This window comes from Acipenser ruthenus, chromosome 1, assembly GCF_902713425.1.
Source record: "Acipenser ruthenus chromosome 1, fAciRut3.2 maternal haplotype, whole genome shotgun sequence".
Taxonomy (NCBI): domain Eukaryota; kingdom Metazoa; phylum Chordata; class Actinopteri; order Acipenseriformes; family Acipenseridae; genus Acipenser; species Acipenser ruthenus.
In genome coordinates, this window is record NC_081189.1 from 13151630 (window position 1) to 13174487 (window position 22858).

At 37.0% G+C, this 22858-nt stretch overlaps 1 protein-coding gene across 2 annotated transcripts in view; it reads right to left on the reverse strand.

Annotated features, from left to right (window-relative positions):
* Nucleotides 1-22858, reverse strand: part of LOC117973314 (BMP-2-inducible protein kinase-like) — a 65876-nt gene that overhangs the window by 41194 nt on the left and 1824 nt on the right. The window lies entirely within an intron of this gene.

Below are 22858 nucleotides of genomic sequence, written 5' to 3' on the forward strand. Positions count from 1 at the left end.
AGAGTAGGTACTGTACTGTAGGACATGCACTTTTTATTGCAATATACTCTAGTATTATTTGGAATAGGCTACAATAGCCACACATTGCCAATAGCCAAACAATTCATTAAACAAGATATAGATATTGCATCATCAACCTTGAACCCATCCAGCTTTATTTTCCCTGCCACAAACTGTTGCAATGTGTAGTTCAAACCCTAACCAAAGGGGCAAAAATGTTACGCCATTTCTCCAAGCACTGCAGGATTTTTATATTGATACACCTCATCAACGGTAGGTTATGCATTATTGTTTTGGCATCTGTACTTATTATATCATGCTGGGATGCTGGAAAACAAAGACTGTGCCTTTACAGGAGTGGTACCCAAGGTAACCACATTTATCAGTGCCCCCCTTATTTCTTCTCTTGAAGATCTTTTGATATTTGGTTATATTTTACAGGTTTAAACAGATCATTTAAAGACAATGGTATACCGTGTAGATTAAGAGCTCCTGCTACCTCCTGGTACTGAATGACTTCACGTGATACTGTACTGTAGTTCAAATTCACCAATGGTCTAGTCACAATTATATTATGTGGGCTACAGCAAAAGTGCCAGAATGCAGTAGTTATCTAGACTTGCATTTTAAATATTATTGTAAAAAGACAAGTGAAGAACCAACAATATTTTGTTGGTTAATATTGTAAATACAGCTGTAGCACACCAAGTCAAAACTATGAATTAAATGTGATTGATACAGTAGGATACAAAGCACATAGTGTTACCTTTATAACCTACTGTAGGATTCAGCATCTAAAGTTATGGTTTACTGTACTATTAAATGTTATTATCAGGGGTTAATGTTTAAATTGTGGTAAAAGCAGTGGTGTTTCAGCATGTATATCCACCATACGTTTAACAGGTTCGCTAACTTTTACCACGGTGGTTACCGGGTTAAATGGCACAAACAGTACAATGAATGGTTTCTTTTAAAAAACAAGCCTCTTAAAATGAGCATGAAACTGCTGTGTTTAAGACCTGAAGATAGATCAATACAATTCCTCAAAGCTAAGTTCCAGCTTGCCCAATGAGATCAACTTCCTAAAAACACGGAGGACAGAGGAGGCATTGGCCAGAACATGTATTAAACCGAAGAGCAGATCAGATGAATGCTGATATGCTGTCAAACTAACTTGTGCTTACAAACTAAAAACAAAAACAAAAACAAAAAATACAAAAATGCACATCTCGCTAGAATACTGGAACAGGGAAGGTGTAAGTCTACTGCACAGTATATATTACTGTAAATAAATCTACATTTAAAATGAGTATTATAAGTTGTGTGTCTCTTATTATATACAGTGATGTCACCATGTTCAGTTTGGGTAAGAGGACCACACAATGATTTATATTGTTTTAACAAATAACAAAAACTGATTGGGTACTTGGGACTATTAAAAGATAAAAAATACCAGTAAATGGAGGTCTAATTAAAAAAAAAAAAAAATAAATAAAAAAAAATACAACAGTTTAGAACAACATTTCACATGTTACCAGTGATCAATTTAGATCATAATCCACCAGTAGTACCCTTAGACCAGATTGGCTTTAAAACCTTAATGCAGTCAAGACCGTTTTGCAGAGAACTGGAAGTTGTTTAAACTTCTTTCATTAAATACCACACATTATCTTTCATGATCCATATTGAGTGAGAAAATATCTTTAAAAGACCAGTGTGTAATCTGTTTCCTCATGAGTCTCTCAAAGTTACACTATAATGAAACTTTAGCTCCACAGTTAAAAAGCTAAAAATAGACATGAGCTTGCTTTTGGTGACCAGATGAGAGATTCTGCACTACGGATAACAGTGTCCCGTGACAAAATAGCAGTTTCATCAGTCGTTCTTCAATCATTTTCAAAGCAAGCAATGTTAAACATTCTTTATTTAAACAGCTTTTTCCACACATTTCCCAGTTCATGGTGCTCTCAGGTGTGGAGGGGGGCAGACAAATCTCCAAGGTAAAAACCAATGTCATAGCACACACCGTAACAATTTCCAACCACACAGTAAACAAAGAAATCTACATGCAGTGTCCTAAGCAGCACACAAAGAGCTGTAAAATAACCTTTGTTTCAAGTACGTCAGTAACATACTGTCCATCCGTTACAGTTGTAAATTCAAAATGAGAGAAATCGGTATTCTGAAAAAGCTGATAACCATCACACAACAGTATGTACAGAGTAAGAATTAGCAATGTAATGTTTAAACAGTTTGATATAGGCTACAGTATGCGAGTCACTAGATTCATGCAAAAATGTGTAGCAAGTGGGGTGGATGGGCATATATCCCCAGAATCTGATCCTCTCAATAACTTTAACTAAATTCAGTAATGTTAAAGTAACTGTAGATACTTCTAGAAACGCTCTCCGTTCTCCTCCTGTGCACATCCATTTATTATATAGGCCTACTGTACTGTAGGTCTCAAATGTTCAGTTTTGAGAGAAACACATTTTAGCACACATGGTATCTGGTACCACTCTAGGTTAAAGAAATCTCTGTTTGCAAGCCATGCTTTCAGATTGTCTTGCACTTCCTGGGTCAATCCACCTGGAGGGTCCAATTGTCCCCACCCCTTCACTGGCTTCTTTCCTGTGAATAAGCAATTAGTTGCTTCCCATATTGACTGACACACTGTACTTTCAACCAGCAACATGCTTTGACCTACAGTAGAAGGCAATGCTTACGTGAAATCTGCAACACAAGAATAAGACATAGGAACTGAGAGCTTTCTTTAACCTAAAGTAGTAGCAGACACTGTATCACGATTTAAAATGAAAATACATGTGTTGTAACATGCGTTTCTTTCCAACCTGCACATTTGAGATCTTTTTAGCTACAGTAATGGAAGTAAGATTTATGAAATGATTTTGTTTGCAGCATTTACTGACAATTGGATAAGCTGTTCACTGCGATATACTGATAGACAGTTGTACAGACAGACAGACTCCTCCGTATACCGCAATAACCAAGTTATTACCAAGTTTCACGACAATTGCATACACTTATCTATATATAGAGTATGGAAACATAGTGTGACAGTGTACTGTGCACACACTTCCACTACTGTATCCCCCAATAGGGAATTGTAACTGAGCTAGGACACTGTGAAACTATTTATTATTTTAATACGGTTGACCTAAAGAACACATTGCAGATAACTGGCTATTAAAGTCATTTGCAAATGTTTGCAATCCAGATACTATTCAAAATTCTGAATATAAACTATTTCATGGATGAAATATTGAAAACAGCTGAAAATGTGGACACAATAATGAATCCCACTGCTTTATATGGGGGACAAAAAATTGGCATCCTCATAGGAGGTCATCATGCATTTGCATCTTATGTGTCCTCATATAAAGACTGGAAGAGTTTTTCTTTTTTTTTTTTTTTTTTCACCCGTCCCCATGCATGAAAGGGTTACACTTAACTTACGTAAAGTGAATAAATGACGTGCAAAAAGACAGTTCTGAATTCTTCCAGGAGCAGTGCTCTAACACTTAAAAAAATGATTACATAGCAGAGCCTTGGAATCCAAAACAACAACTTCTCCTGGGAAGCAACATCTCAACTTTCGCCAGAAGCCTGTCGTCAAAAAACAAAAAAGGAGACAAACACAATAGAGTTCTGTTTCTGCCAAATAGGTTGGGCTTTATAGGTCTGTCTGAAATAATGATCAATAAAAACCTTGATCCAATTTCTTTTACCAAGAGGGTAGTCATCTATGGAAGCCGTAAATGGACACTATATAAAATCAGGACTTAGTTTTACTAAACCCTGACATTTCAAAAGCCAGAAATGTTTTTGTTTCTCAGGTCCTCGTTCAAAAAACGTGGACCCTTCTACGCGGATTGTGTCCATCTGTCACATCATACAGGGTGAACATGCCAATTGACTTGATTTTGCACCAGTCTTCACCAAGCTTCTGTGATGCATGCCTAGTCTATAATAGATGTTTACAATTTTGCTTGCAAGATCCATCCTGGAAGTTTCAAACAGTCTTCAAATGACATTCAATGACATTTTCATTAATGTCAAAGATGGCTCACTTGCTCTAAGCTTTATCAGTCATTTTATAGCCACTTTTAACCAGGGGATCTGGTTTGAAGTCAAATTCAGCCAGCATACAGTAAATACGGACAGCGTTAATCATGTTATAATATACTGCATGGATAAGTAATATAATTGCATCTCAGCCCATACGAAAAAAAGTCGACACATCGCCTATTTATGACTTCTCCATAAAACTGCTGACTGTCGTTTTTCTTTTTAAACTTCCAAGCATTGAAAATGACTGTCCGTTTTGAAATTCCAACACTAGAAGCCAGGGAGTCATTCATTGGAGACCAAGAAAACAAAAACACAACGCAAAACACTGCCTGACATAAACCTTCAAAGTCATGAAATCCATATATTAGCCTATAAAAAACTAAACAAATGGGGCTGAAGTGAATTACTTTAGGTTACAATTGCATCTCGAAGTTCTGGTGAATTCATCATAAACCACTGCCACTCCAGCTTTTCTTGTGTTACCAGAGCTAGTGCTGCATCGATTCGTCAACTTAACTGACTACCCGATTAAAAATAAAATACAGACTCATAAACAACCACCAGTTACTGACAATATATTTGCTGTGCTAACACTGCAACATGTTAAGTAAAATAAATAAATAAATAAATAAATGCATTTCAGTAATAAACCTATGTATCTAACTATGTTCCCACTGTTTGAAATAATGTTTAGTATAAATAGCTCATCTCTACGTATCTCACAGTTAAAAAGGGCATAATAACTGCAATAAATACAAGAGATAAACGATAGCACAAAAATGGAAAAGCACAAACTGAGTGCATATGGCAAATGATTGTGCATAGCCTAGCAGTACTGTATATGTGTACCGGTAACATGAGACTGTAAACTGTATTAAATATTTAGTAAAACTGCAAAATGTACTCTGTAGTAAACTTGATTTTTTTTTATATGGATCTGTACTGCTGAAAGTTCAGTTGGAATCGCTGCAATTTCTTTATTTTTATATATATATATATATATATATATATATATATATATATATATATATATATATATATATATATAGTGCGCACCCATTAGAATGTGTCCCGTTATAGTGCGGAATCTGCACAAAAAAAAAAAAGTGGTTATTTTATGTCTGCGTCCCACTCACCCTCAAATACGTTTACCTCCCTTTTAAACGTTATAATTTCAGGTAATGGTTTTTATATTTTAAATAACATTCTTTTGCAGCAGTGTGGAGTAGTGGTTAGGGCTCTGGACTCTTGACCGGAGGGTCATGGGTTCAATCCCAGGTGGGGGACACTGCTGCTGTACCTTTGAGCAAGGTACTTTACCTAGATTGCTCCAGTAAAAAACCCAACTGTATAAATGGGTAATTGTATGTAAAAAAATCATGTGATATCTTGTAAAAATTGTAAGTCTCCCTGGATAAGGGTGTCTGCTAAGAAATAAATAAATAATAATTTAGCTACAAATCAAGGAGACTTTAAAATTACACGTTTCAAGAGGTTACTACAATTGGCAACATTTATGCAGAAACGAAAGTTTCAGGAGTCAACACGTTACAATATTGCTGTACACAACAGCAAACACGGAATCTAAATAGCATTATCTGCAAAAGATTGGCGATGATCAATTAACATAATTTCTGTTTGAAATACACAGTAATACAACAAGGCGAAAAAAAAACCCTGCTCAGGGAAGAGGAGGTGCTGTGTACAACTGGCTTTGTTACCAGCTGATCAACACGCATTTTTACCATGCATAAACATGTTAAATATTATAAAAACAAAGATTATTATTATTATTATTATTCCATATATACTACTGCATGTATAATCACTTTTAGAAATCTACATAAAATGTATTTCACTTTAATTTGCAACAAAAAGAAACAGACACCTTGATGAGTTCCTCTATTGAAAGCCCCCTTGCTGTGACTTAAATAAGCAATACTTTTTGTAATTAAGAAAATATACTGATTATATCAAATAATCAAAGTATTAAATCGATAGACTAATAGATTATTCTATTATTCAAAAGGTGCAGCTTTAACCAGAACCCTTTAAAGCAATTATAGCCTTGTAATTCACTGCAGCTCATCTACTGTTCTATATGTAATGCTTTAGCTATTGTCTTTCATCAACAAAGAGGCCCAATCATCAGTGTCTGAAAACTGAACAAACAAAGCAAGTACTGATCAGTTTACATATTATGGATTAACATGCAACGCTGCTGAAATTCCAAACTGTTCCACAACATTGTGCCATGACAAAGCACGGGGATTAGTGTGGGTGAGGCAACGCATGTGCACATGAAGAGGTACTATTATGATGTTGTGGAATGTGTGCTTAAAGGTGTACAGTCATTGTTAATATTTGAAATCCAATCTCTAACCATTTACTTGTGTCCAATTAGAATTAACCCCATGTTAATTTTACCTTTATCTTGATTACCAACCAAAAAAATCAGTGAAAAGTATTACCCCAATTCAAAATCTATTGAGGCCTAAATCATTTTCCCTTTATTCAGTTTATAAAGTGTCCATGGGTGGCTTGCATACTTTAAAAACGACTACAATAAATGAATACTGTAATGTGTTTGACCTTGCTTCTGCTCAGGCAACAATTCACATTGTAAGGAAGCATGTGCCTGACACAAATTGAAATAAATTTGAAATGCATCAATGTAGACAAAAAAAAAATGACTTTTTTGTTGTTAAGAACTTCAATCTGGACCTCAGTTTGAGTAGGCATAACTTGCATGGATGCTTAATAGTAGACTACAGTGAATGCTACCATGCTACTGTACATACATTTAGGCCTTTATAAATGTAATCAGCAGTAAACATGGTCTAAAGCTTCAACGCTAAGGAGGGTTTGAAATATTTAACAGAATTTACCATTTTGTCAAATAGTGAAGGTAAAGTTGCTATAGTGTTTATTTTGCCTTGCAATTTAAAAAAAAAAAAAAAAAGTGTGTTGTTTTTCTGAGCCTGGTGTGCTGAATGTAGATAATGGAGATGGCTATCCCACTGAAACAAGTTCAAGGACAGCAGTGTAGATATCCTGTTCTTATTCCTCAATGCCTGTTTGATCTATCAAACAGTCATCCTGAAAGCTTCATTAAATAATAAAAAAAGTCCACAGCCACTGTACTAACATCAACTTCTTTACAGCAGCCACTGTTTCAACATCTCCAGGACCCAAAAATAATAAGTTTTGTACTAGTTATCAGATTTTTTTTGCCTTGAGTGTATTTATTATTTGGACCTCCAGTGTTAAAAAATGCTGACAAAACCCACATATTTAATAGTGTGTGCAAACCCTTACAAATTACATGTTTGACTGTAATTTAATATTTAAACATTGTCTCTATTTAGACCTGTCACTGAAGATCAACTGAGTGTAAAATGTCTGTGATTATCAACCTCTTTTAGGCTATAAGTGTTAACCTTTAGGTTGAATTTCAAGGAGAGGTGGTGAGACTTATCTCCTCCTTTTCTCTATCTGTAACTCGATCTCTACCAGCACATCAATCAATTTCATGATGTGTTGTCTCCCGATTGGTTAACCAATCTATCCTGCCTCTATAAAACACTACCATTTCTAGCAATCTCTCTCTTCTGAGCTTTGTTTGTTTTGCTGCCGATTCCTTACTATTATTACTACGTACCTGGTTTGACCGTTTCACTTTATTGGTTCTAGCTGACGACTCTCGCTCTTTGGATCTCCCTTGCTTACGGACCTCGGACCATTCTTTCGGAATACCCTCATGCTTGTTTCACCAAATATGGAGTCGCCGAGCGAGGCTTTCCTTCCATCTGACTTGGAAGACAGTCCTTCACACTCCCATGAAATATCATTGCAGTTAAGTAAAAGCTTGTGCACAAAAAGTATTACAAGGATAGGCCTACACGCAAGCTCTTAAAAGCACTGTGACAAGGACGTGGCAATCCTAACCTGAATCTGAACTCTGAACCTGCAGTGGAGGCCCAGCTCCTACACCTGCCTCTACTCTCCGAGCTTCCAATCTTGCCACCTCTTCCAGTGCAGAGGTAAAGTCAGTGGCTCCGCTCCACATACGAAGCGGCCTCCTTCTCCAGCACAGCCTCACAATCAGTAGCTGCAAAGCATCTAGCAGTGCCCGCAAGCAGCAGCTACTCTACCTCGCCTTTCAACCCTGCTCCTTCCACTTACCCAGCCGCGCAGCACACAGCCGCACTCCATCTTGCAGCACACTGCTCAACCTCAACCTGCCATTACTCTGGCCTTCGAAGCAGCATTGTCCAGGGACTCGGCCGTGCATCCTGCAGCAGTTCTCGCCGGAAGCTCTGCCTTCTAAACAACTCCATCTATCAGTAGGGCCGCAGCCACGCAGCCTCAGCTGACATTGTCAACCTCCATCGCGACATCTCCAGTCACCGGACTGGAAGCAAGGAAGGACATAAAAATGTGGACAACTCTACTGCAACACTGGAATGGGCTATCTATGTTCCACGAGGATTGCATAGGGGCTGCAGATCTTGCCTTGTTCATGGACGCTTCTCATCTAGGCTATGGGGCAATCCTGGTCAAATCAATGGTTTTTTGGCCAATGGCCCCCTGAAATAGCAATTCTAAATCACCAGAACAGAAATCCACTGCATTATTGGAATTATACCCAATAGTTGCTGCTGCTTTCATCTGGGGCAGATTATGGTCTAGAAAATCAATTCTGTTCTATAGCGACAATTCAGCCATAGTCCAAATAATCAATAAAGGCCGATCTTCAGTACCATTCATCATGAAATTACTGCGAAGGCTCATATGGCTATCTGTGTCAAAAATTTCTTAATTCAAGCCAGGCATGTGCCCACTTCCTCTAATAACGTTACCGATGCTCTCCTGTTTGCAGATCTCCAAATTCCACCAGATCATGCCAGCCACATCGCCTCTCCCTCTGCAACCTCCTCCCTTCCATCACCTCATCAAGGAATAAATGAATCCCTTTCCAGTTTACCTCTCTCTGCTCAGGGCTACATGACAGCAGCTCTGGCTCTAGCAACCAACTCATCATACACAACAGCATGGAATTCATACTCTCAATTCTGTGGCCAGCACCGAATCATCCTGACACAGTTCAACCACTACAGGATCCTGGCATTCGTCGTGCACCTCTGGGACATCCTCCAGCTGCCACCCACTACCATTAGATCATATCTATCAGGGATTCAACACCATTACCGAATCCAGTGCATCCCAGCACCCACCCTCCTTTCACTGCCTGCAATTAGCATGACTCTCCGCGGAATCGAGAAGTCTCTCCCACCTACTTCTCCTATCAGGATGCCGGTCATGACGGATATCCTCCTTAAGATGATTTCCATCCTCCATAACGGATGATTCAATCCAGTAGACATCGTAATGGAAGCAATCTGATACCTTTTTCAGCTTCAGGAATCAGAGCGAGCGACCTCTCCTGCATTAAAGACCAGCACTTCCTGCTGTTTTTTTTTTTTTTTTTGTTGAGGACATCAAAAACCGATTAATTGACATTATATACAATTCTCAAAGATTAACTCTCCCCTTTGCCCTTATAGTTGTCTGGCAAAACTCTTTGCTCAGATCTGCTGTTTACCGACTGCTCAAGGAACATTGTCACTAGGAACTGTTTTTCATCTCATCTGTCCTCTCTCATTACTAAAGCAGGTCTGCCATAGCAATTCTTCACTCCTCACTCCTTTAGAATCGGAGCTGCAACTTCAGCTGCCAGAGCAGGACAAAAATCAACATATTATTAAAACTCAAGGTCGCTGGACTTCATCAGCATTTGAGACGTACATTCGAACATCAGCATCAGACATTATTTCAGCCCAGCAATCCCTAGCTAGCTTGCCCGGAGTAGGGGCGCCCTCTCCGCCAGGACTACCAGAGGTTTCCACCTTAAAAAAAAAAGTAAAAAGAAAAAAGAAAGGTGTTTTTTCCTCTCTGCTGCGTGGATGTCGTCTAGGTTGTCTTACTAAGCTTGCTATGTCCTGTTTGTCTTCTATTCTATAGTCTTCTTTCCCCTCATAGGTGTGAGACTTTCTAGCGGGGAGCTGGGGGTCCATTCTCTGGGGGGGATATTGATCTCTTCCCCTAGCTTCTCAGGCATTCGCCATTCAAGCTCTCTAGCCAGCGGAACCCCCGGCCACAATCATCTTACCTTTCGCATTACGTTAGCTATTCTGCTACATTTCCATCTATACTGAACCTTTAGTTCCTCTACTCTCTCAAAATTTATAATTATACAAACATCTGTTTCCTTAGAGCCCCCTCTAAGTGCTGTTGCTGCGTAATCATATGGGTCTCTATCTTATTTTCTTCCTTCAAGGTCTTGATCACAAGTACGTTCGGCCCCGTCGAGTTGGGGCCATTCTCCTCCCCCGTGGGTTTGCATCCACATCCAAGCCACCGCCACGGCTCTCCTGTGAGCAGGAGACTAACACTTTATGTTTTCCAGGTCTCGGAGGTCATCCGACCAGCCTTCAGTCACCAAGGCTCCTGATCACAAGACTGATACTTGCTTTCCTAGCCACTTTTTCCCCTTCAAGTAAATAGCGCTCATCGAGCCTGCTATAAATCACTCTCTATACACGTTTCACAGATACTCAGTGAACGGGCCATTTAGATTTACAGATCTAAAAATGATACTGTTCCTTCTTTTTGCCTACCTTTTATTTTATAACTGCAATTTTTTTGGGAGAGTCAAAGACCTTCCCCCTTGTAATGCAGGTTTCCAATCATAAGTGAGCAGAGGCAGGACATAATTTTCTTTCACAGCAAGAAAAAACAGCTACAAAACAAAAAGGTTGCCAAGCTCGGGCCAAGCGCTACTCCCACTAAAAGGGAGTTCCCGCTCCAGGAACCTTCTCCCTACACAAACTAAAACTTTATAGTACCTCTGTACCTATGATCCTGGTTAAACACCCAGTGATCAGTGGTGTAGCTCACCCTGGTTCCACACCCAGTGATCAGTGGTGTAGCTCACCCTGGTTAAACACACAATGATCAGTGGTATAGCTCACCCTGGGTCCACACCCAGTGATCAGTGTTGTAGCTCACCCTGGTTAAACACACAGTGATCAGTGGTGTACTAGCTCACCCCGTTTCCACACACAGTGATCAATGGTGTAGCTCACCCTTCCACACACAGTGGTGAGGATTCTTCTCCTTCCCCTCCAGGGAAGTACCAACAAAGAACAAATGGCTGGCTCTCCAGACCCTTTTTAAAGGCATGTGACCAGGGTTAATCGATTATCAATTTGTCAATTGACACCTGGCCACCTGCTGCAGATTCCTTTCAATTACATAATTTATAAAAAGAAAAGCACCTTTTTCTTCTGCTGCATGCAAAAACTTCACATCAGGCAATGGCAAAAGAAATAGAGTGTGTTCTGTCTCACAGTGATGAACAGCTGTTAGGTCTCCTGAAAGCACCTTATTTTAAAGCAACACCAGTGTGAATGATGATGCAGTAAAGTATATATAGTTTTTTATAAGCAAAAGTGCCTTTTCTTTTGTCATTTCCCCCTAAAATTTTGGAATCCCCCCCATTGGCTACAGCATACGGGGGAAATCCCCCCAGCACACAAAAATGAAATTCAAGCCCTGGTTTATATTAAGGCCTAATTTAATTTAAATTATTAAGCACTTGTAGTTTTTGTACAGTAATTAAACTGAATACACATTGTCCAGTTTTGTATGCTACCCCCGTCTGCTAAGGATCTTTCTGGAACCTATTTACTTATAAACAGAAAATAAAATCCTTGATGTTTAGTTGTTTTGTAAACAAACACAATGCCTCAGGCCAATAGGACCAGCTATGTTTATCCATGAAGCTTTGCATACATTAAGAAAATGCCTTCAATTGGTCTTATTACATTTGTATTACTATTATTATGTCTGAAATTGGTTGTACCTGTCTGAAGAGATGTTTGTAAAAAGGGCTTATAAAAATCTGTACAAGGTAAAAAAAAAATTACAGGAATTTATTTTACATATAATAAATAGGGATAAAATCGGTAATAAATAGTTTTTAATTGAAACATCGGTAAAAAATCGGGGGAAAAAAATCTCAGTATACACACTTTACACGTGGAATATGATGCGTAGCAGTTCTGGTTCCTGATTAACTTTAATGTCCCTGGCATGTATGATGAAGCAGAATCTGTGCAAGTCGAAGCCACATCCCAAGTTAGCCGATACTTTGCAAACGTTTAGCCAATCAATGTGCTGATGGAAATAGGATCTAGTACAGAAGGTATGAACATGACATTTTATCTGACAGTCTAAAATGTGTTTAAAAGGGGGGGATATTTGGAAATCCCCTTAAACTGCTGTCAGCCCCAACCACACCAGCCACCACCAAGATATTTAATTGACTACTAAGTATAGTTTAACAAACAATATTTATTACACAGTTTCATGTTTAACAAACAATATTTATTACACTTAATAAATAACACAGTTTCATGTACAGGGTGTTAATACTTATGTCTGCAACTGTACATAAACACACACATATATAAAATACATGGATGAAGGCTATATTTGCATCCTGAGCCATTCGAAAAAAAAGGCATAATCCCACAGTAGTGACGTCAAAAAGTGATAATTCCTCTAGAGGAAAATATACTTGACCTTTGACCCATTCGACTCCGAGACCATCACTTTCAATTCAAGCACAAAATGTCCCAGAGTACAGAAATGTTCATTAATTATTAACAAAATGAGAATACGTTTAAAAAAAAATAATAAATAAATAAATAAATAAATAAATAAATAAATAAATAAATAAAATAATGTAATGCAGCTACATTCATCTCAGAGAAACTTGAGAGGAAGAGGAAATTAAAACAAGGTAAAGGCAATCATCCAAATAAAGCTGAAGCTCTTTCGGATAACAACATAAAACATCTGTACAGCAATGAAACACTAAGTTTAAAAAACCCAACTGTACTGCTGAACCTCGTCGTCTTTAATATTAGCATCACAAGGTACCCATGTATTATAAAAGGGCAGTAGTGTGGAGTAGTGGTTAGGGCTCTGGACTCTTGACCGGGAGGGGTCATTGGTTCAGTCCCAGGTTGGGGACACTGCTGTTGTACCTTTGAGCAAGGTACTTTACCTAGATTGCTCCAGTAAAAACCCAACTGTATAAATGGGTAATTGTATGTACACACACTGTAAAAATCGTGGTATAGGTCGCAGTGACGTAAAAGTCGCTCCCCTTCTTTGAGACCAAAAACACCTTTGTGTTTAAAATATTTTACAACTGATATCTGCTCAACACCGATAAATAAAGATACACAGGTTTAGTTTCGAAATAACCCTTGTTTGAAACATTTTATTCCATTAATAATGTGTGTTGTTATTTGTTTTTAGTTAAACTGCCAGACACTCTTTTTTTTCAAAATTTCAAAATAATTGGTTTAAGTAAATTTAAATGCAATGTTGAAATACATCAATATAGATATAACACTACTACAAGTACTGTAAATTGCAGTAGTAACAGTGTAAACCACTGACAAATGGTACTTGAATGGATTTAAAAAGTAATAATTACGAGTGTAAAATCAAGTTATACATCCCACATCACATTTGTATTAACCTATTTTATTTTCACTTACCAAGTACCCAAACAAGTTCAAGATTTCCATTACATGAGAGTAGGTGTTAAAACTTCATGTTGATATTGGGCTCAGCTCTTGCCAAGATAAGCACCAACTAAGACATAACTTATTTTACTGTAAACTAATGTGATCCATCTGTGTTTCCTTCCATCTGATGATGTAGATATCCTTCTACCTAGTGTTGATGGCTGAAGTGTAATGCTGGCTCCTGGGATCAGCCTACTTTGCCTCCCTGGCACATCAACACGGCTGCAATGCTGGCTCCAGGGATCAACCACAGGGCGGCCTCCCTAGCGCATCAGCATGACAACTGTCTGGACTGAGCTGAGTAAGGTACTTCTCCGAGTAATTTGGTTTGGTATGTAGGTGTTACTATTCACAAACCACCAGTTGCAACACCCTAAGAGCGTTAAATTTACATTATTTGCAAGTAGAGCTACAACTATGGTACTATTGAACATGTTCCATAATTTCAAAAACAAAAGAATAGATTTTAAATTTTAAAAAAAATTGATTTTATATATATATATATATATATATATATATATATATATATATATATATATATATATATATATATAAAGCTCAAAGAGCCAGCTGCCCAACATTGATATGTTGTACATATCTTTCCCAAGGGAGCCTGTTTGAATCAAAACATTGGAGGTATTTATAGGTTTTTGATGGCATGACAACTACTTGTTATTGTTTACATTCAAATCCATGATTTATTCTTACATGATGTAATGGTGTTCTATATATTGTGACATCATTTTTACTTCTATCTTTGAATCTGTATTAATTCTAATTAACATTACTTTATATAAACTTATATTTTTATTATATCATGCAATGCTGGCTCTGAGGATTAGCCTTGATTTGGCCTCCCCAGCGCATCAGCATGCACAACTTTTGAATGAATTTTGTTTATTTATTTAAATGTTATATATTTATTGAAGTTAATTAGTTCATTCTTTTCTGTTGAGTCCCGCTGGCATAATCATGTTCAGTCTATTTATCCATTTACTTTCTTTTATTCTTCTACATGTCACATTTTCTAATTTCAGCTGTTTCAGCTAATACTACAAACTTTACATCATGTATGTCATGTCCTTGACAGCAGCTGGCTCTTTGAGCTAATATACATATATATATATATAAAAAGAATATATAAAATATATATATCAAAAGAAAGTGACTATGTAAAACAAAGAAATGTATTAAAAACAAATCTTAAAAAAAGAGGATACAAAGAAAGAATTATAGAGACAGAGTTAAGAAAAGTGGATACACTAAAAAGAGATGATCTACTAGATTATAAAAATAGAGATAAAAAGGTCAAAAGAGTCCCATTAATAATGACTTACTCTAAACTTTTGCCCAATATTTCTAAGATAGTTTGGAAACACTTGCGGATTCTACATAATTCAGAAAAATTTAAAAAAGTATTTCTTAAGGCCCCAGTTGTAGCATTCAAAAGAGAAGGTAATTTAGGTGATATTTTAGTTCACAGTAAACATAAAAGAATAATTGACAAAATAGGTTCTACAACCATGTGCACTAGTAGATGTAAAATGTGTAAATACACAGACAAACGTAAAAATATAATTAAACATAAGAACACCACATATCCACTAAAAACTAATACCTACTGTAAAAATAGCAATGTTGTTTATGGAATAGCCTGTGAAAAATGTGATGAAATCAAATATGTTGGAGAGACTGGAACAACTTTATACAAAAGAATTCAGAACCACCTTTCATTAATTAGAAATAAAAAAATGAATGAACCAATAGTACAGCACTTCACCAGTCAGGGACATGACATAAATGATGTAAAGTTTGTAGTATTAGAACAGCTCAAATTAGACAATGCGACATATAGAAGAATAAAAGAAAGTAAATGGATAAATAGACTGAACACGATTATGCCGACGGGACTCGACAGAAAAGAATGAACTAATTAACTTCAATAAATATATAACATTTAAATAAATAAACAAAATTCATTCAAAAGTTGTGCATGCTGATGCGCTGGGGAGGCCAAATCTAGACTGATCCTCAGAGCCAGCATTGCATGATATAATAATTTTTTTTTTTTTTTTTTTTTTTTAATTCACTAACTCTGCTAGAAATTGATTTTTGTGGAAACCTGGTTTTTCCTGGTAATGGACATAACTGCTTGGAATTCGCTACTTTGTTTTAATGAAAACATAGCCAAAGAGAAAAACTTTTAAAGCTCAGTCTATGTACGCTTTCTTAAGCTCACTTCTTTGAATAGACTTTTGCAGGATTTGTTCCAATCCATGAAAATAAAAACAAAAAAGGTCTCTCAGGGGTGGTTTCAATAGTCAGTGAAAAAGAAACTACATTTTCATTTAAGGGTAAGCAGTGTTTTGCTTTCACTTTTCTGGTAACCAGGCAGTTAATTCAAACCAGCCCTGATTATGACATTTCAATCTGACGTAATGTGGACTAAAGCAAAAAAATATATATTGAAAACTTCCTGGCTTTAATAGATGATCGGTGCATTGTTCAGGAAGAGGACATATCCGCAGTTATTGTACTGCAACTCTCTTCAGGGGAGCCAAGGAAGAACAAACCGTCACTCAGCTTAAACAAGGGCCAGCGTTATGGAAATCCCTGACACATATGCATCCTGTGGTGTATGCTTATCAGTGCATTTCTTGATATTTTAGAGAGCACATTTCTTATCCCTTGTCACTCCTTTGGGGTGGAAACATAGCTCAGCAAAATAAACAAGCATGCCATCAATCAGACAGATCAGCCGTCACAGAATGCTTTCAAACAGCAGAATTGTTACCCACCAGCATGCCCAATTGCATGGGACTTTTATATAAACCTAATAAAATACAATACTATATTAATAGAACATGTACTGTACACTGTAGGCTAAAAAAACAAATCTAGCAAACACCCTTTGTGTGATCAGCACTGCAAACAATGGGGTGAGAAGAGGTACATTTTGAATCCCCAGAACTACAGCAATTAACTGTTTGAGTTTCTATGTTGACGTTTTATTTCTTTTTGTTTTTATTAAATCGACTGCATTGTTATGGTTGTAATGGTTTAATGACTGCTATGTAAAGCATGGTTAATCATCAGCAAAATTGATAGCACAGCAAATCTTACAGATACAAAACAAAACGATGCGACTACAGTGCAAGCACATTACATGACAGGAAATGCTTAGAACATTTGGCCTGTCCTCAGCTAACACTTTTTGTTTCTGGTGATAGAAGCCTTCAAACAAACAGAGGGTGAACCATTTGTGTTTACTTTTATATTTAACATTTTTTAATTAAACAGCAGCTGCGTTTGCCTGCCCTTTTCAGTGTTTTGCAGAAATGAAATGAACAGGGAACAGTGGCTATAACTGTATTGTCTTATCTTTGAAGCCTTCTGGCCATCCTACAATATGAACTTACTGCAACAGAATGTTTTGAATGTATGCTGCAAGCCCCAAGGTACAGGGAAGCAAAACAAAGGGAAAAATAGTGTTGTAACATTACACTTAGCATTTAACAGGAAACACACAAAAAGCTACAAACAAGGCTCTGGACCTTTAGATAGCAGGCTTATATTTAGTGGAAAAGCTGTGCACATAACACGACCCAAATATTAACAGTTTTGTCATGGGGGCCCCACTACTGACAATGAGTAAGGGAATTATGTAAGAACATAAGAACAACAGAAGAAAGCTTACAAATGAGAGGAGGCCATTCGGCCCATCTTGCTCATTTGGTTGTTAGTAGCTTATTGATCCCAAAATCTCATCAAGCAGCTTCTTGAAGGATCCCAGGGTGCCAGCATCAACAACATTATTGGGGAGTTGGTTCCAGACCCTCACAATCTTCTGTGTAAAAAAAGTGCCTCCTATTTTCTGTTCTGAATGCCCCTTTATCTAATCTCCATTTATGACCTCGGTCCTTGCTTCTTTTTTCAGGTCGAAAAAGTCCCTTGTGTCGACATTGTCATTACCTTTTAGAATTTGGAATGCTTGAATCAGATTGCCGCGTAGTCTTCTTTGTTTAAGACTGAACAGATTCAATTCTTTTAGCCTGTCTGCATACGACATGCATTTTAAACCCGGGATAATTCTGGTCGCTCTTCTTTGCACTCTTTCTAGAGCAGCAATATCCTTTTTGTAACGAGGTGACAAGAACTGAACACAATATTCTAGATGAGGTCTTACTAATGCATTGTAAAGTTTTAACATTACTTCCCTTGATTTAAATTTAACACTTTTCACAATATATCTGAGCATCTTGTTGGCCTTTTTTTATAGCTTCCCCACATTGTCTAGATGAAGACATTTCTGAGTCAACATAAAATCCTTCTTTAATTTCAGTATCTCCCATATTATATTTATAATGCACATTTTTATTGCCTGTGTGCAGTACCTTACACTTTTCTCTATTAAATGTCATTTGCCATGTGTCTGCCCAGTTCTGAATGCTGTCTAGACCATTTTGAATGACCTTTGCTGTTGCAACGGTGTTTGCCACTCCTCCTAATTTTGTGTCGTCTGCAAATTGAACAAGTTTGCTTACTATACCAGAATCCAAGTCATTAATGTAGATTAGGAATAGCAGAGGACCTAATACTGTGGTACATCCCTGTGCTACACCACTGGTTACCTCACTCCATTTTGAGGTTTCTCCTCTAATCAGTGCTCTCTGTTTTCTACATGTTAAGCACTCCCTAATCCATGTGCATGCATTTCCTTGAATCCCTACTGCGTTCAGTTTGAGAATTAATCTCTTATGCGGGACTCTGTCAGTTAGACATGATCTCCCTTTCCTAAAACCATGCTGACTGTCTCCCAGGATACTGTTACCATATAGGTAATTTTCCATTTTGGATCTTATTATAGTTTCCATAAGTTCACATATAATAGAAGTCAGACTTATTGGTCTGTAGTTACCTGGTTCGGTTTTGTTTCTCTTTTTGTGGATCGGTATTACGTTTGCAATTCTCCAGTCTGTCGGTACAACCCCTGTCTCAAGAGACTGTTGCATGATCTTGGTTAGCGGTTTGTAAATAACTTCTTTCATTTCTTTGAGTACTATTGGGAGGATCTCATCCGGCCCAGGGGATTTGTTTATTTTAAGAGCTCCTAGTCCCTTTAACACTTCTGCCTCGGTTATGCTAAAGTTATTTAAAACAGGATAGGAACAGGTTGACATGTGGGGCATGTTGTCTGTATCCTCCTTTGTAAAAACTTGTGAAAAGTAGTAATTTAATATATTTGCTATTTTTTTTCTTCGTCTATGATTTTGCCATTTGTATCTCTTGGACATTTAACCTCCTCTTTGAATGTTCTCTTGCTGTTATAATATTGGGAAAACATGCTGGAACTGGTTTTAGCCCCCTTAGCAATGTTCATTTCTATCTCTCTCCTGGCCTTTCTAACTTCCTTTTTGACTTGCTTTTGCAGTTCCAAGTACTCTTTCTGTGTAGTTTGTTTTTGGTTCCTGTAAATTACCTTTTTTCGCTGAATTTTTTTTTTTTAATTGATCTATTAAACAATTTTGTTTTAGATTTGAATTTGACTACTTTTGGGATGCAATTGTTTTGCGCCTCTAGTACTACATTTTTTTTTAAAAACAGCCATCCTTTTTCTGTGGATGTTTTCTCTATTTTACTCCAATCTACTTCTGTTAGTCTCTGTTTCATACCTTCATAGTTTGCCTTTCTAAAATTGTAAACCTTAGCTTTAGTCATTACTTTTCGGGTTTTAAAAATCACTTCAAATGAGACCATTTCGTGGTCCGAGTTTGCCAATGGTTCTCTGACCTCTGTTTTAGTTATTCTGTCTTCGTCATTTGAAAAGACTAAATCAAGTGTAATACATTCAGTAGATGATTTAAAAGTGATAACACATGCTAGTCATCACATTACGCTGTCATCTTATACTTGAATATGTTAATTTGTTTTGTGCTTTCTTGCTTTTTTAATAAGAATATATTTCCTTGGCAAACGCAAACCCTACTTTACTATTGTTACTGTAGGCACTGCTGTGCTGATCTGCATCAGCAACACAGTGACAATGCTTGATTCCACTGACCTCAACAACAAACGCTGTATACAAATGAGAATCTCTTTGTCCTAACTGATGTATTTAATACAGAAACGTACTGCCAGACACACACCACTAAAAACCTCCTGCATGCAGTAGGATTCAGGTAAAAGGCAGCCAGTGTCAATGATGTTGGCATCCATAAATGGTTACATGTTTTTCAATAGGAGTTTTGACAGAGATCCAAAACATTTGTTTTACTTGTTAAAGGTGAACCACAGTAATAACTTGTTTTCCTTCCATTTGGTCATGGAATACAAGTAAGCTATCAGGCATGAATGCGCTTAGCAGAAGATATTACATTTTTACACAAAACAACTAACAGTAAATCCATACAGTACAGTAGCTGCCCAAAACTGACCGTGACTGACAAAGAGTACAAGACATCTTGAAAAAAAAGACATTTTATATGATATTTCTTTTTGGCACATTGTACAGTATATTGACAATTATTAAGCCAAGGGTAATTCCAGTATTGCCCGCGACTTACTGAACTAGGAAAGGAAATCAGAACTACATGATTTATAAAAAGAAATAGTTCAATGTTTTTTAAATTTGATTCATAGTTGATGCTGTGACATTCCAGTGGGCATCTACTGTCTGATAGAATCCTTCTAGAGCTGGAAGTTGATGCTAAAGCCATTTTTTAAAATGTGTTAGAAATACAGTTACTCTACGGTTAACAACAGCAAGGACATGTAATTGCAGATCATTTGCTAGCAATCAAATTAGCCCCATTTTCATTTTCACAATCTCTTTGCCCATTTTGGTCTATTTATAAGCTATTAAATTGGTCTAAATGTATAAGCTCCAGCAACCATTTACAGACATCTGTATGTCTTCCACTGCTCTCCAAAGCAGAATGCTCCAGCAGGAATACAGACTGGGGGAGGTGTGGGTACTTCAAAAATAGGAATAGCACAGTTACAATAGCTGGCTGTTTTGATAGCACAGTCCTGCCCTTTTTTATTTTCTAAGGGTGTTCAGAGACACCATCTGCTTTACAAAGACAACAGCACTGTAAATGTTAAGTCATGCTTTTTTCATCTACAGTACAAACTGTAACCTCTGTATCGCTGAACAACAATTACTGATTGTTTGCCAACTAGAAAACTTGGATGAACCCACCCTTCTCTCACACACACACACACACAGATACTAAACTGCCAAACTGTGAAACTCCATTCTTGATTTAAGAGCATCACATTTTTTTTTTCTTTTTTCAATTTCTATTTATTGTACACTACCTGCTGGAACAATGGACACCTCATTATTTCGGACAACCTGTCTGTCTCCAGACATGTCTGGTTTATCAAGGGACTACTGTACTAAAAACTATGGATTGCAGTATATGCACATTTACAGTAAACACATTTCTATATTTAGCATCGATTTGCATACTGTAGGCTTTGTGTGTTTTACTGCGTCTAATATCACTTTTGCAGAATGTCCTATTTTAAACTTGAATAACTTAAAGGTACCCCTGGCTGTTGACTCCAGATACAGTAGGTGCTACTGCAGGTGGTACCAAAGTCACTTCTTTGGGTAAATCTGTCATGGGCAGCACCACTATTTTGAAGTGCATTCATTACAACCCAAACATATAGATGGAAAATCAGTACCACAAATTAAAGTCTTGCATGACAAAATCGAGTGAGCTCATAAGCAAAGCCGTTGCTTTTCATTGAAGGCCAAATGTTGTCATACAGTAGTCTGAAACAAGGTCAACTTCATGCCACACCCATGCTTCAAAACAGATTTAGCAAGAACCAATTGCTTTTTTTCAGATCGATTGCAGCTGTGTCTGAACATGTATTTATTTTATTTTTTTTACTTCTCAGCAAGATAAATATTTCTGGCCTAGTGTGACACATCTAGGCTATACCTTGCTTATGGTTTTTATTCACCCTATCATGACAAATTAATATCATACTTAGTTTCGATACCTTAGTTTCGATACCCAGATGGTTTGGCAAGGGATCTACTGGAGATACTTTTATTAAAAGAAATTGCACCAAATTACTTTGAACTGTAATGCCTTCATGAATGTGTTGAAGAATGCAGAACACACTAAATTGCTTTATTAATGTGACATGCAATACAGATGTTTGGTGTATTGTTTTTTATTATTATTATTATTAGTTTATTTAGCAGACGCCTTTATCCAAGGCGACTTACAGAGACTAGGGTGTGTGAACTATGCATCAGCTGCAGAGTCACTTACAAATACGTCTCACCTGAAAGACGGAACACAAGGAGGTTAAGTGACTTGCTCAGGGTCACACAATGAGTTAGTGGTTAAGGTGGGATTTGAACCGGGGACCACCTGGTTACAAGCCAGTTTCTTTAACCACTGGACCACACAGCCTCCTTAATACAATAGCTTTCTCCCTAATTGCCACCTAGAGTATCAGGAAGTAGCATCACATAGCATTTGCAGTGATATTGAACAACTGAATATAAACTGAACGAAAGTCATTAGTAAGTTGCACCTTCCAAATCAAATCGGTTCAACTTAATGATTCAATTGATTTGTCTAATCAAAAAATGCTTTCTTTTCCATTACCAATTTCCAAGCCCATCTACTAGTCTTCATTAAAACAGTGTTTAAGGGGTATATTTTAAAAGTGTTTACTCCAGGCACCAGCCTTTTTTTATTTATTTATTTTTTTAAACGACTAGTTTTTGAGGAAAAAAAAACAATTGTTTATTTATTTTCCCTGAAATAAGTTAAAAGCTGGAGTAAATGTTTTTAAAATATATCACATTACATTTTAAAGAGTGAAAACTAAAGCTGTAAAAATGAGTTATCTTATTTATTATAATCACCTTATTGATGATCACCTTTCATGGTGATGGAAGGTTCTTTATTTATTTTCACTTTTAGGGATATAGCTATGCTGCCAATGCTGCTTTACAGAAAGTGGAAGTGTTTAGGTTTCAGGAAGCAGCAACTTTTAATGTTGTGTTGTCTATGATGAGCATTTCCCCATTTAAGTAAAAAAACAACAAAAGATCCTCAACA